This window comes from Henckelia pumila, chromosome 1, assembly GCF_033568475.1.
Source record: "Henckelia pumila isolate YLH828 chromosome 1, ASM3356847v2, whole genome shotgun sequence".
In the NCBI taxonomy this organism is placed as follows: domain Eukaryota; kingdom Viridiplantae; phylum Streptophyta; class Magnoliopsida; order Lamiales; family Gesneriaceae; genus Henckelia; species Henckelia pumila.
The window spans coordinates 44394373-44407407 of record NC_133120.1 but is presented as its reverse complement, the minus strand read 5'-3'; positions in this window follow the sequence as shown (position 1 = coordinate 44407407).

Genomic DNA, 13035 nt, shown 5'->3' with positions numbered 1-13035 from the left:
TGTAAATTATATTATACAAAAGATTGTTTATACAAAGAGTCATCAAAGCCCTTAGCCACAAGTTGGCTCACCGGGCACCTACTCTTTCATTTTATGGGTTTGATAAACCATATCTTTCAGCGTTATTTAGATGAGTTCGTCATTATCTTTATCGATGATATTCTTATCTACTCGAAGAACCGCACTGACCATGCAGAGCACTTGAGGACCGTATTGCAGATTTTGCGAGATGAGCTGTTGTTTGCCAAGTTGTCTAAGTGTGAATTCTTGTTGGATCGAGTTGTCTTTCTCGGTCATATTATTTCAGGAGATGGGATTTCTGTCGATCCCAGCAAGATCGAAGCGGTTATGAATTGGCCTAAACCGACATCAGTACCTGAGATCCAAAGCTTCATGGGTTTATCTGGTTATTATCGCAGATTCATCGAGGGTTTCTCGTCTATTGCCAAGCCAATTACCCAGCTGACTTAGAAGAATGCGCCTTTTGTCTGGACTACAGATTGTGAGGCTAGCTTTGTTGATCTGAAGAGGAGACTGACCAGTGCTCCAATTCTTTCTATTCCGAAGGGTACTGGAGGTTTCACAGTGTATTGTGATGCTTCTAACCGAGGTTTGGGTTGTGTTCTTATGCAGCACAAGCATGTGATAGCGTATGCATTGAGGCAGCTGAAACCGCACGATACTCGTTATCCGGTTCATGATCTTGAACTTGCAGCAATTGTATTTGCTTTGAAGATCTGGCGTCACTATCTTTATGGAGTCTTTCGAGATCTTTTCTGATCATAAGAGTCTTAAGTACTTGTTTTCACAGGCAGAGCTGAATATGAGACAGAGAAGATGGTTAGATCTGTTGAAGGATTTCGACTGTGAGATCAAGTATTATCCAGGGAAGTCGAATGCAGTTGCAGATGCCTTGAGCCAAAAGCTTTGTTCGTTATCTCTTTCAACTATCGGTGTTTCTCAGTTGGTCGATGATTGTTGCACTTCTGGTTTAGAGTTTGAAACAGATAGGGAGACTATCAGAGTGTTTGCTATTCAAGCCGAGCCGGAGTTGTTTGTTGCAATCAGAGAAGCACAGAAGTCTGAGCCGAGCATTCAGGTTTCGGTAGAGAAAGTCAGAACTGGGCATCAGTCAGAATTCCAGGTTAGAGATGACGTTTTGTTTGTGAATAACCGTATTGTTGTGCCTGATATTTCGGAGTTGAGACAGCGTATTCTCTGAGAGGCTCATTGCAGTCGGTTTAGCGTTCATCCTGGAGGTCGTAAGATGTACAACGATCTGAAGAGTCAGTTCTGGTGGAAGAGAATGAAGAGCGACGTAGCGAGTTTTGTATCTCGGTGTTTGAATTGTCAGCAAGTGAAAGCAGAGCTGTAACGCCCCGATTTTATCTTAATCGACTTTATTTAAGATAATCGGAGATTCCAGAGTTCAAGAGCCAACTTGATTTTGACCAGGGTCCTTTTTGCAAATTTTGGAATTTTGAGGGACTAGAATGCAAATATTGGATTTGTTAGATATTTATAGCTCCTTTGACTTTTCTCCTTCACTCATCCTTCCCCCCCTCCAAGCCGTCTCTCTCCATTGAAGGCGACTCCAAAGCTTTTCAAGCTTTTATATTTCTACCCGAGCTCGATCCGTCCGTTGGAATTTATTTCTGAAGACAGATTAGCGATCACGGCTGAGAGAGCTTCGTTCTACCGTAAGTATTGCTCCGATCGGATATGTTTTGTTTTTCGGAGGTTGTTAGAATCGATTTAGATTCTAGTATGTTGTTCTTGGCGGAGTTCTGATCGTTTATTATCTGTCAGTTTTGAATTAGAGCAACGTTCGGATTTGTTATGATTTTTGGAAGCCATTTTCGAAAACTTGGATTTTGAGATTGATGGGTTTGCCTTGTTATTGTTGTTTTGGGCATTGATATGAGGTTATATAGTTATTGAACTGCTGTCTTCATTTCCGGTTTGATCAGATTATAGCCGTTATGCCGTCGGTTTGAGTTTTGGATTGTCTATCGGTTCGATTTGTTGAGCCAAGCCGTTGTTTGAGTTGTATGTTAATCTCGAGCCTTTATTACTTCTTGTACAGATTGATTTGAGGCCAGTGGAGTTGCGGGATTGCAGCTTTGTGCAACTTGGAGATTGTAGCCGGTATAGTATCGATTTCTTATTATCGATTGAGGTAGTTTGATTGAATCTTGAATTGAGGAATCGTTGTTGTTTCCAGGTTGGAGCATCGACGTTGTTGAAAGAGGTATAAGATGACTTAGACTGGAATGGAACATGTGACTCGAATCCGACTTGATTCGAGTGTTCCGGAAAAATCACATACTTGCATGTTATTTGATTATTTGAGTTATTTGAGTTATGTTTTGCATTGCATTCATATTGAGCTAAGAATCCTTGATTTGAGCAGTGGGCAGGACGGCCCTTTTATGATAGACGTTTTGGGGATTATATTGCGAGTGGCCTGGGTGTAGCCGTTTCACCTAGTGCTAGCATACTCCTTATAGTCGCACCAAAGTCTAGAGGATGGAGATACGTAGCACCACCTCGATCGGGAGAGTCGGTGAGTTGTTTACGTGATCTCGTCCTCGGGATCCCAAAAGCAAAAGCAGCAACTCTTTTGATTATCCGACTTGATAATCCCATATTTAAAGACATGCATTGCATTTATGCATCTGAATTGAGTTTATATATGCTTATGGAATTGCATCGTTGTTAATTGAATATCTGAAAGTTGATGCATTTCGTTTGAGATGTTTTTATGATATGCATGTTTGTCTCTTTTACTGGGAATCATATTCTCACCGGATTATCCGGCTGTTGTCTTGTCTTTGTATGTGTGCTTGGCAACAGGTGGGGCAGGACCGAGTCAGAGATTGCGTGACTAGGCGGAAGAGTTGATAGAGTGAGGCCTTGTTGTTTTAGAAGTCGAATATGTAATCGAACGTAGATTTTATTCGAACTCGTTTTGTATCGGTTATGGAACGTAGATTGAAGCATGTTCTATTAGTTTGAGATTGTATAACTTTAGAACTACTTTGTATTGGAGTATGCATGTGTATTAACGTTTTGAGTTGCGTTGTTATGCATGATTTCGTTTTGGAAGTTTTGGAGCCGAGCCTCCTTGTTTTTCTGCTGTTCCCAAGTTCTGCAGCAGGGGGCGCTCGGGCTGCTGTTTTTAGCCGCCCGGGCGCACACCCCTTCGAGCCCAACAGCAGGTTGCTGTTTTTGGAGGCGCCCGGGCTGCAGTTTTTAGCCGCCCGGGCGCACCCCTTTTTAAAAAAAAAAAAAAATTCTTGCTTTTAGTCTTGGATCTTGTTTGCTTAATTGTTGTCTAATCCAAGATTAATTGTTTAGAACCGAGGTCTCACATTAAGTGGTATCAGAGAGATAAGATTCTTGGACTGAATTTAGAAGTGAGCGGGGTAGATTGAGTCCGCATGAATTGATTCTCGCATGTGATTGAGTTATTTAAATTTATTTATTTAAATACCATGCGAGCATGCTTTATTGTTGAGAATTATTTGAGTTACATGATTTTGTGATTTGAATTATAAAGCATGAATTATTTGAGATATGAACTGTATTTCACCTGTATCCGGAATTCTGAGAGGTTGCAAGGGCACCGATTGCAGCGATTGAGATATTCTGTGTCCTAACCTTTGATTATCAGATGGGTCCTCGACGAGTTATTAATAGGAACCCACCGCTAGTTACTCCTGCGACTGAGCAAGCTAGTACCGAGGTTGATCAGTTGGATGCTACAGCGACGCCGATGGAAACCTTGCTGAAAAGGTTTCAGTCGTTTAATCCTCCCTTGTTGTTGGGTACAGAAAATCCAGTTGATTGTGAGAGTTGGTTGGACGACGTAGATCAGTTGTTCGATTCCCTTGACTATTCTGATGACCGCAGAACCAGGTTGGTCATTCATCAGCTACGTGGTGTGGCTAAGAACTGGTGGATCACGACGAAGAGATCCATTGAGAACCGAGGTACAGCTATTAACTGGAATCTGTTTAAGTCTGAATTCTATAAGAGGTTTTTCCTAGTGTCGTACCGAAAGGACAAGGGAGCAGAGTTTGCCAATTTGAAGCAGGGGAATTTGAATATTGAGGAGTACGTAGCCAATTTTAATAGTCTGTTGCGTTTTGCACCACTTATTGCCGGTGATGAGGAAGCTAAAGCCGACCATTTCATTAATGGCTTGAACCCTGATATCTTCACACTGGTAAACACTGCTAGGCCAGATAATTTTGCGGATGCCATGAATCACGCAAAAGGATCTGAAGCAGGTTTGTGGAGACAGAGAGAAAATCAGTTTGTGCCTCAGCAGCAACAAGGACAGTTTCAGGCACAATCTTCTCAATACCAAAACCAACCGTTCCATTACCAGAATCAATCCTTTCAGTTTCAGAACCAACCACCGAGTTCTGAGGGTGGTAGCAGTGGAGGTAACAGGAAGGATTACTATCTCCCGAAGGGGAAGCAGTTTAAGAAGCACGGAACCAGTTCTTCGAGCTCTAGTGGTTCGAGGCAGTATGGATCGGGACAGAGTTCGGGACAGTCAGGCATGTCTTGTGCCAACTGCGGAGGTCGTCACTCCAGTGATCAGTGTAGAGGTATTTTTGGAAGCTGTCATATTTGTAACCAGGCGGGGCATTTTGCGAGAACGTGTCCTCAGCGTGTTCCTCAGCAAGATCAGAGTGGAATTTTCCCGAGACAGACAGCTCAGCCTCAGCAGCAAGCACCTACTGTCCACTCTTTCCAACCTTAGCAACAGAATGTGCAGGAAGGTAATCAGTATGCAAGCCAGCCTCCCAGACAACAGGCACGAGTTTTTTCTCTGTCTGAGGATCCACAGACTCAGACTGCACCCGATAATGACAGATCAGGTAACGTTCGATATTGAGTTTCCTATTCTTATTGGACTGTTAGATACTGGCGAATCTCTTGCCTTCTTATTGAAGAATCTGTATATGTTTAACGTGCCTCTTTTAATTGTTGAATCGTTCGAATTGATGAATACTCCAGTAGTTTTGTTAACTTCTGTTAACCGGATCTTTTAGAAGAATTAGTTGAGACTAGGAATTCTTATTGTTGATTTCTTATCTTTTTGGAATGAGAATTGTACTGATCTTTCAGAGCTTTTGAGAATCGTATAGCAGATGTTTGTGCCGAGCAGTTGTATGTTTTTCTTCGATGTTTGAATTCTTTTGGATCGAATGGTCTTCTTCGATTGTATGATTTGATGATGGAATTTATGCCGATCAGCGATCTTTTCTTATCGAGATTTTGGAGATATATTCTTATTAAGTGGAATTGCGCTATAGTCTAGACGTCGAGACAGTTGAAGACGCTCGAGACTCAATGTCTGAATCTGGACTTTGAGCTCGTAGCAATCTTATTGATTTGAAGACCTGTTCTTCTATTTGTCTTATGAGGAAATTCACGTGATCTGTTCTAATCTTAAGAGTTGGAGTAATTATTTTAGCAGACCGAACTGATTTGAAAGCAGAGAAGAGGATTAGATTGTATGAGATTTCTTACTGCGAAATTTTATCTGAGGAATTGTATGCAGTAACCGATGTTTTGAGCTGTTCTTATTTTATCTACTATCTGATTTGATTGACAGATTGTTGGAATCTACTACCGTATTCCGTACAGAATGACTTTCATTCAAGATTAGAGGATTGAGATCTTGTCAGAGGTCGTCGGATGTCATGTTTTGCCGAAGTCTGTCAGTTTAGACAGAGATCCTTGATGCACTCATTTTTTCGGCAAGGACTTTGATGAGATTTTGTTGTCTGATTTCAACCTATTTAGTTCGATATCCTCAGAACGACGGACAGCCAGATCAAACGAGTCGAAGTTAGACGTTATGCCATGAGTTGTAGTGCTCGACTTCGCACTAGTTGGCAGAACTCCGGATTCTTGTGGAGACTTCGTACAACGACAGCTTTTTGGTGAATTCTTGAATGCACTTTTCAAGAGTTGTACGAGAAGAGAAGAAGATCCCCGTTGTTTGGAAGTGATTTTCTGTGTCACCTGTTTTGGAACCAGAGATGAAACGAATTGTGACTAAGCAGAGGAAGATTATTCTGACGAGAATGAGTCGACTTTGGATTGACGTACTTGAAGGAGTAAGTTGAGAGACAGTTCGTGTTGGAATCGTGTTGATTTCGAGGACGAAATCTTTTCTTAGAGGGGGAGAATTGTAACGCCCCGATTTTATCTTAATCGAATTTATTTGAGATAATCGGAGATTCCAGAGTTCAAGAGCCGACTTAATTTTGATCAGGGTCCTTTTTGCAAATTTCGGAATTTTGAGGGACTAGAATGCAAATATTGGATTTGTTAGATATTTATAGCTCCTTTGACTTTTCTCCTTCACTCATCCTTCCCCTCCAAGCCGTCTCCCTCCATTGAAGGCGACTCCAAAGCTTTTCAAGCTTTTATATTTCTCCCCAAGCTCGATCCGTCCATTGGAATTTATTTCTGAAGGCAGATTAGCGATCACGGCTGAGAGAGCTTCGTTCTACCGTAAGTATTGCTCCGATCGGATATGTTTTATTTTTCGAAGGTTGTTAGAATCGATTTGGATTCTAGTATGTTGTTCTTGGCGAAGTTCTGATCGTTTATTATCTGTCAGTTTTGAATTAGAGCGACGTTCGGATTTGTTATGATTTTTGGAAGCCATTTTCGAAAACTTGGATTTTGAGATTGATGGGTTTGCCTTGTTATTGTTGTTTTGGGCATTGATATGAGGTTATATAGTTATTGAACTGCTGTCTTCATTTCCGGTTTGATCAGATTATAGCCGTTATGCCGTCGGTTTGAGTTTTGGATTGTCTATCGGTTCGATTTGTTGAGCCAAGTCGTTGTTTGAGTTGTATGTTAATCTCGAGCCTTTATTACTTCTTGTACAGATTGATTTGAGGCCAGTGGAGTTGCGGGATTGCAGCTTTGTGCAACTTGGAGATTGTAGCCGGTATAGTATCGATTTCTTATTATCAATTGAGGTAGTTTGATTGAATCTTGAATTGAGGAATCGTTGTTGTTTCCAGGTTGGAGCATCGACGTTGTTGAAAGAGGTATAAGATGACTTAGACTGGAATGGAACGTGTGACTCGAATCCGACTTGATTCGAGTGTTCCGGAAAAATCACATACTTGCATGTTATTTGATTATTTGAGTTATTTGAGTTATGTTTTGCATTGCATTCATATTGAGCTAAGAATCCTTGATTTGAGCAGTGGGCAGGACTGCCCTTTTATGATAGACGTTTTGGGGATTATATTGCGAGTGGCCTGGGTGTAGCCGTTTCACCTAGTGCTAGCATACTCCTTATAGTCGCACCAAAGTCTAGAGGATGGAGATACGTAGCACCACCTCGATCGGGAGAGTCGGTGAGTTGTTTACGTGATCTCGTCCTCGGGATCCCAAAAGCAAAAGCAGCAACTCTTTTGATTATCCAACTTGATAATCCCAGATTTAAAGACATGCATTGCATTTATGCATCTGAATTGAGTTTATATATGCTTATGGAATTGCATCGTTGTTAATTGAATATCTGAAAGTTGATGCATTTCGTTTGAGATGTTTTTATGATATGCATGTTTGTCTATTTTACTGGGAATCATATTCTCACCGGATTATCCGGTTGTTTTCTTGTCTTTGTATGTGTGCTTGGCAACAGGTGGGGCAGGATCGAGTCAGAGATTGCGTGACTAGGTGGAAGAGTTGATAGAGTGAGGCCTTGTTGTTTTAGAATTCGAATATGTAATCGAACGTAGATTTTATTCGAACTCGTTTTGTATCGGTTATGGAACGTAGATTGATGCATGTTCTATTAGTTTGAGATTGTATAACTTTAGAAATACTTTGTATTGGAGTTTGCATGTGTATTAACGTTTTGAGTTGCGTTGTTATGCATGATTTCGTTTTGGAATTTTTGGAGCCGAGCCTCCTTGTTTTTTTGCTGTTCCCAAGTTCTGCAGCAGGGGGCGCTCGGGCTGCTGTTTTTAGCCGCCCGGGCGCACACCCCTTCGAGCCCAACAGCAGGTTGCTGTTTTTGGAGGCGCCCGGGCTGCAGTTTTTAGCCGCCCGGGCGCACCCCCTTTTAAAAAAAAAATAAAAATTTTCTTGCTTTTAGTCTTGGATCTTGTTTGCTTAATTGTTGTCTAATCCGATATTAGTTGTTTAGAACCGAGGTCTCACAAGAGCGGAAGCGACCAGATGATCTATTGCACAGTCTATCTGTTCCTGAATGGAAATGGATCACATTTCTATGGATTTCGTCACAAAGCTACCACGATCCGTTTGAGGATGTGATGCTATTTGGGTAGTGATCGACCGATTGACGAAGTCTGCGTGTTTTATTCCGTACAGAATGACATATCGTCATGATCAGATGGCTGAGTTGTATGTTAGCAATGTGGTGAGATTGCATGGTGTGCCGAAGTCGATCGTTTCAGACAGAGACCCTAGATTCACTTCGCACTTCTGACACAGTCTTCAGGAGGCACTTGGTACTCGATTGCATCTGAGTACAGCTTATCATCCTCAGACCGATGGACAGTCAGAGCGGACTATCCAGACGTTAGAGGATATGCTGTGAGCGGTAGTGCTAGACTTTGGCACTAATTGGCAAGATTCTTTGCCTCTTGTTGAGTTTTCTTACAACAACAGCTTCCAAGCGAGTATCGGTATGGCGCCTTTCGAGGCTTTGTACGGTAAGAAGTGCCGATCTCCGTTGTTTTGGGACGATTTGTCCGAGTCACCTGATTTGGGACCGAATATGCTTAGAGATATGGCAGATCAAGTTAAGATCATTCAGACCAGAATGAAGTCAGCTCAAGATAGACAGGCGAAGTATGCGAATGTCAGACGTAGACCTCTGAGTTTCGAGCAGGGAGACCGTGTATTCCTTAAGATTTCTCCTTTCAGAGGCACTGTCAGATTCGGTAAGAGAGGAAAGTTATCTCCGAGATTCATCGGTCCGTATGAGATTCTCGAGAAGATAGACGATCTTGCCTACAGACTTGCACTTCCTCCTTATTTATCTGGTATTCACGACGTTTTTTACGTCTCTATGCTGCGAAAGTATCATCCAGATCCTTCTCATATCCTTCAGCCTGACGAGTCCGAGTTAGATGAGACTCTGAGCTACTTTGAGCGACCGATTCAGATCCTTGATCGGAAGGAGAAACAACTCAGAACCAAGTTGATTCCGTTAGTGAAAGTGCAGTGGAGCCATCACGGAGTCAAGGAAGCGACTTGGGAGACAGAATCTGACATGAGACAGCGATTTTCGGAGTTATTCGGATGACGTGAGTTCTTCTTACTGTCTTTAGTTCTTTATTCTATCTTATGAGTTGTGGTTCTCGTTGATTTCGAAGACGAAATCTCTTCTTAGTGGGGGAGAATTGTAACGCCCCGTTTTTATCTTAAATGAGTTTATTTGAGTTAATCGGAGATTGCAGAGTTCAAGATCCGACTTGATTTTGATCAGGGTACATTTTGCAAATTTTGGAAATTTTAGGGACTAAAATGCAATTATTGAGTTTTATATATTATCTACACTTATAATTGGTTTGACAAGTCTTCCCCTTCCTCCCCCAAACCGAGAAGCACCATTGAAGACGCCTCCAAGCTTTTCCAAGCTTCCAGATTTCAGTTCGAGCTCAATCCGGCCGTTGGAATTTATTTCTGAAGGCAGATTAGCGATCACTGCAGCGAGAGCTCCGTTTTATCGTAAGTTTTTCTACGATCGGATACATTCTAGTTTTTAAATGTTGTTAGAATCGTTCGAGATTCGAGTAAGTTGTTCTTGATAGAGTTCTGATCGTTTATTATCTGTTGGTTTTGAATTAGAACGACGTTCGGATTTGTTATGATTTTTGGAAGCCATTTTCGAAAATTTGGATTTTTAGATTGATGGGTTTGCTTTGTTATTATTTTTTTGGGCATTGATATGAGTTGATATCGGTATTGAACTGCTGTCTGCGTTTTCGGTTTGTTCAGTTTATAGTTGTTATGCCGCCGGTTTGAGTTTTTGGGTTTTCGAATCGTTTTTGAATTGATTGAAGCTTTGGCTTGTGAGTGATCGTTGTTGTTGATCATCTCTTGTCTTCGTACAGATTTGTTGGAGTTTGTCGAGCCCTGTATTAGCAGCATTTGGTCGTCGAGTGATTGGACAAAGAATGGTAAAGAGATTTTCTTTGAGCCGTTGATTGTTGTTTAGGTTGTGTAGTTGTTGATATAATATTTTGTTGTAGCTTTTCCAGAGTTGAAACTACTGCATTGAAAGGTAAAAGCAGTCATAGTAGCGGGATAGCATACTCGGGACAGTTGGTTCTCGAGTTTCCCTTTCAAATCACATATTGCATCTATACTTGTTCTAGCATGAGGAACTTGTGTCTTGTTGATTGATTTTGCTTTTGACTATGTGGCTTATGTTTTATGTTTCTGTTATGCATTCATCTTGAGCCTACGTTGATTTCAGGGGGTAGAACCGCCCTTTTTGTTTGGACGTTTGGGAACTATGATTGAGTGGCCTAGGTCGTAGTCGTATCGCCTAGTGCTAGCATACTCATTATGGTTGCTCAAAGTCTAGAGGAGTGAGATATGTGGCACCACCTCGATTGGGAGATTCGGTGAGTCGTCACATGATCTCATCCTCGGGATCCCAAAAGCACAACAGTAATCCCTCGTATATCAGCTTTGATATCCCGTTTTAAAGACATGCATTTCATTATCTTGTTATTGATTTCGTTGATGTCTTGAAAGCATGTGTATTGTTGTATTACTTGTTATGTTGTTTTTACTGGGAATATCGTTCTCACCGGTTTATCCGGTAGTTGCTTTGTTTTGTATGTGTACTTGGCAACAGGTGGGGCAGGAACAAGTCAAAAGAGGCATGGTTAGCTTCGAGGGCAAGAAGTAGAAGTGGGACTCGGTTTAGAATTCGAATCAGCATGCCAATCTAGTTTATGTTTCATAGCATGTTTAGTTTCGAACTCGTTGTTTTGTCGTATCAAATATGCTAGTATCGTGGATTGCAGGTGGTTGTCATATGTATTATGAACCATGTATGTTTGAATGTTGTTTTGGGCATGAATACTTGATGAAAAATGGATTGGTTTCATTTTGTAAAGTTGAAAAAAAATGTTGGTTTATTTTTGACACATAACTGGTCTCGCTCGAGCGGCAGTTGGTGCTCGCTCGAGCGAGCGTTCTTTAGTGTGCGAGCCAGAGCATTGCTCGCTCTAGCGAGGGTGCCTTTCCGCTCGAGCGAGTTTTTTTTATTGATTGTCGCACAGAAACTTTCTCGCTCGAGCGAGCGTGCCTTGCCGCTCGAGCGAGGCCTTTTAAAAAAAAAAAATTTATTTGTGTTTGTTGCTTTACTTTCAAGTCTTGGATTTTGTATGCTTATTGTTGTTCAATCCGAGTTTAGTAGATGTTTAGAACTGAGGTCTCACATGCTGCCTTACTCCGGCCAACCCTGGCCGGAGCTCCACCGCCCAGACTTGGTCCATATCTGGGCGATCGTGACCGATCCTAACCTCTGCCACGCCCCCTATCAGCTGCACGATGCACTCTTCCAGAAACCCTATAAGTCAATCTGTTGTGCAACCATGGAAAAAGCTTCGGTCTTAGCCTATACCATCTTTGAGTCACCCCATGGTCTGACCCTAAGGACCCTAACAAACCTTCCAAACCTTGAATCAGTAGTCCAGACCCTCCCATATCAGAAAACGTCAGATCCATGCAAGAAAAGGGATGAAAATCGTGAGTCACATATACATCCAAGAAAGATTTCCATGTAAATCGAATCCATCATGCTATATCAAAATTTTCATGCTTATCAGATTATATGGCTTAAATGGTGGCCAAAAAGAGAGTTCGAACGTGCCTTTTTGAATTTTTGAAGCCAAAAATACGATTCCGATGCGTAGGGGGTCTCCGGGATTAACGGCCTTCGAATCCTAGCTTGAATCTTAAAAATTTTCATGTATGGTGTGTGTTGTGACGTGAAGGAGATGAGAAAGATCTGATAGTGGCGGCTAGGGTGAGAAACGTGAAGAAGAAGAAGAAGAAGAAGAAGAAGAAGAAGAAGAAGAAAATAATAAATCTAGTTTAATTATTTATTTGTTAAAATTATTGGGTTTAATTTTATAAAATAATAATTCAAGTTTAAACATAAAATAGCCCCTTAAAAATAAATATTTTATGTTTGTAATAATAAATCATGGGTATTTTAAATCCTACTAAAAACTCTTAAAATGACTTATTTTGGTGAAAATTGGGCTTATATATATATTAAAACTATATTTTCTGAAAATAAAGTCTTAAAATAATAATTTATGACTCCTAAAATCTTCCATAAAATATTTTGAGTAAAATCCTTCATCTCGTTCATCCACGGTCTCGTCTACGAGATCAAAAACTAATATTTCTAAAAATTCCATAAATGGCATAATTATGGGTTAAATGCTAAAAATAAATTTAAACATGCAAATAATTTCACATAATTCACATAAAATCATTTAACCCATTTTCCTAAATCTTAAATTAATTATTTTCCTAATTATGCATGTGAAATCACTTAAGAAAATTCTGGATGTTTCACTAAACATGATTAAGGGGTTTTATTATGATAAACCAAGTGGAAAAACGACTCCGGGATTAAAAAACAAAAAAAAAAAAGTGGTTCGGATAGTTTGGAATAGGGGGTGTAAACGAATCGAGCTGGTTCACAATCTTTTTGCACCAGCTCGATAAATATTTGATTCGTATTCAAACTTATCGAACTAGAACCAAATCCGATCATGTTCGAATTTTTTTTCGAGCCGAGCTCAAGCTAAAATTATTTTGTTCGATAGTTCGTGGATACTTTGCGAGCCTTAATATTTTATTAATATCATATAATTTGGTCGTGTTTACTTAGTGAGATTAATTATATATAGATAAATAATACTGAGACTATTGAACTAATTTTATAGGATGTGGAATAATGATGGATAAGAAATA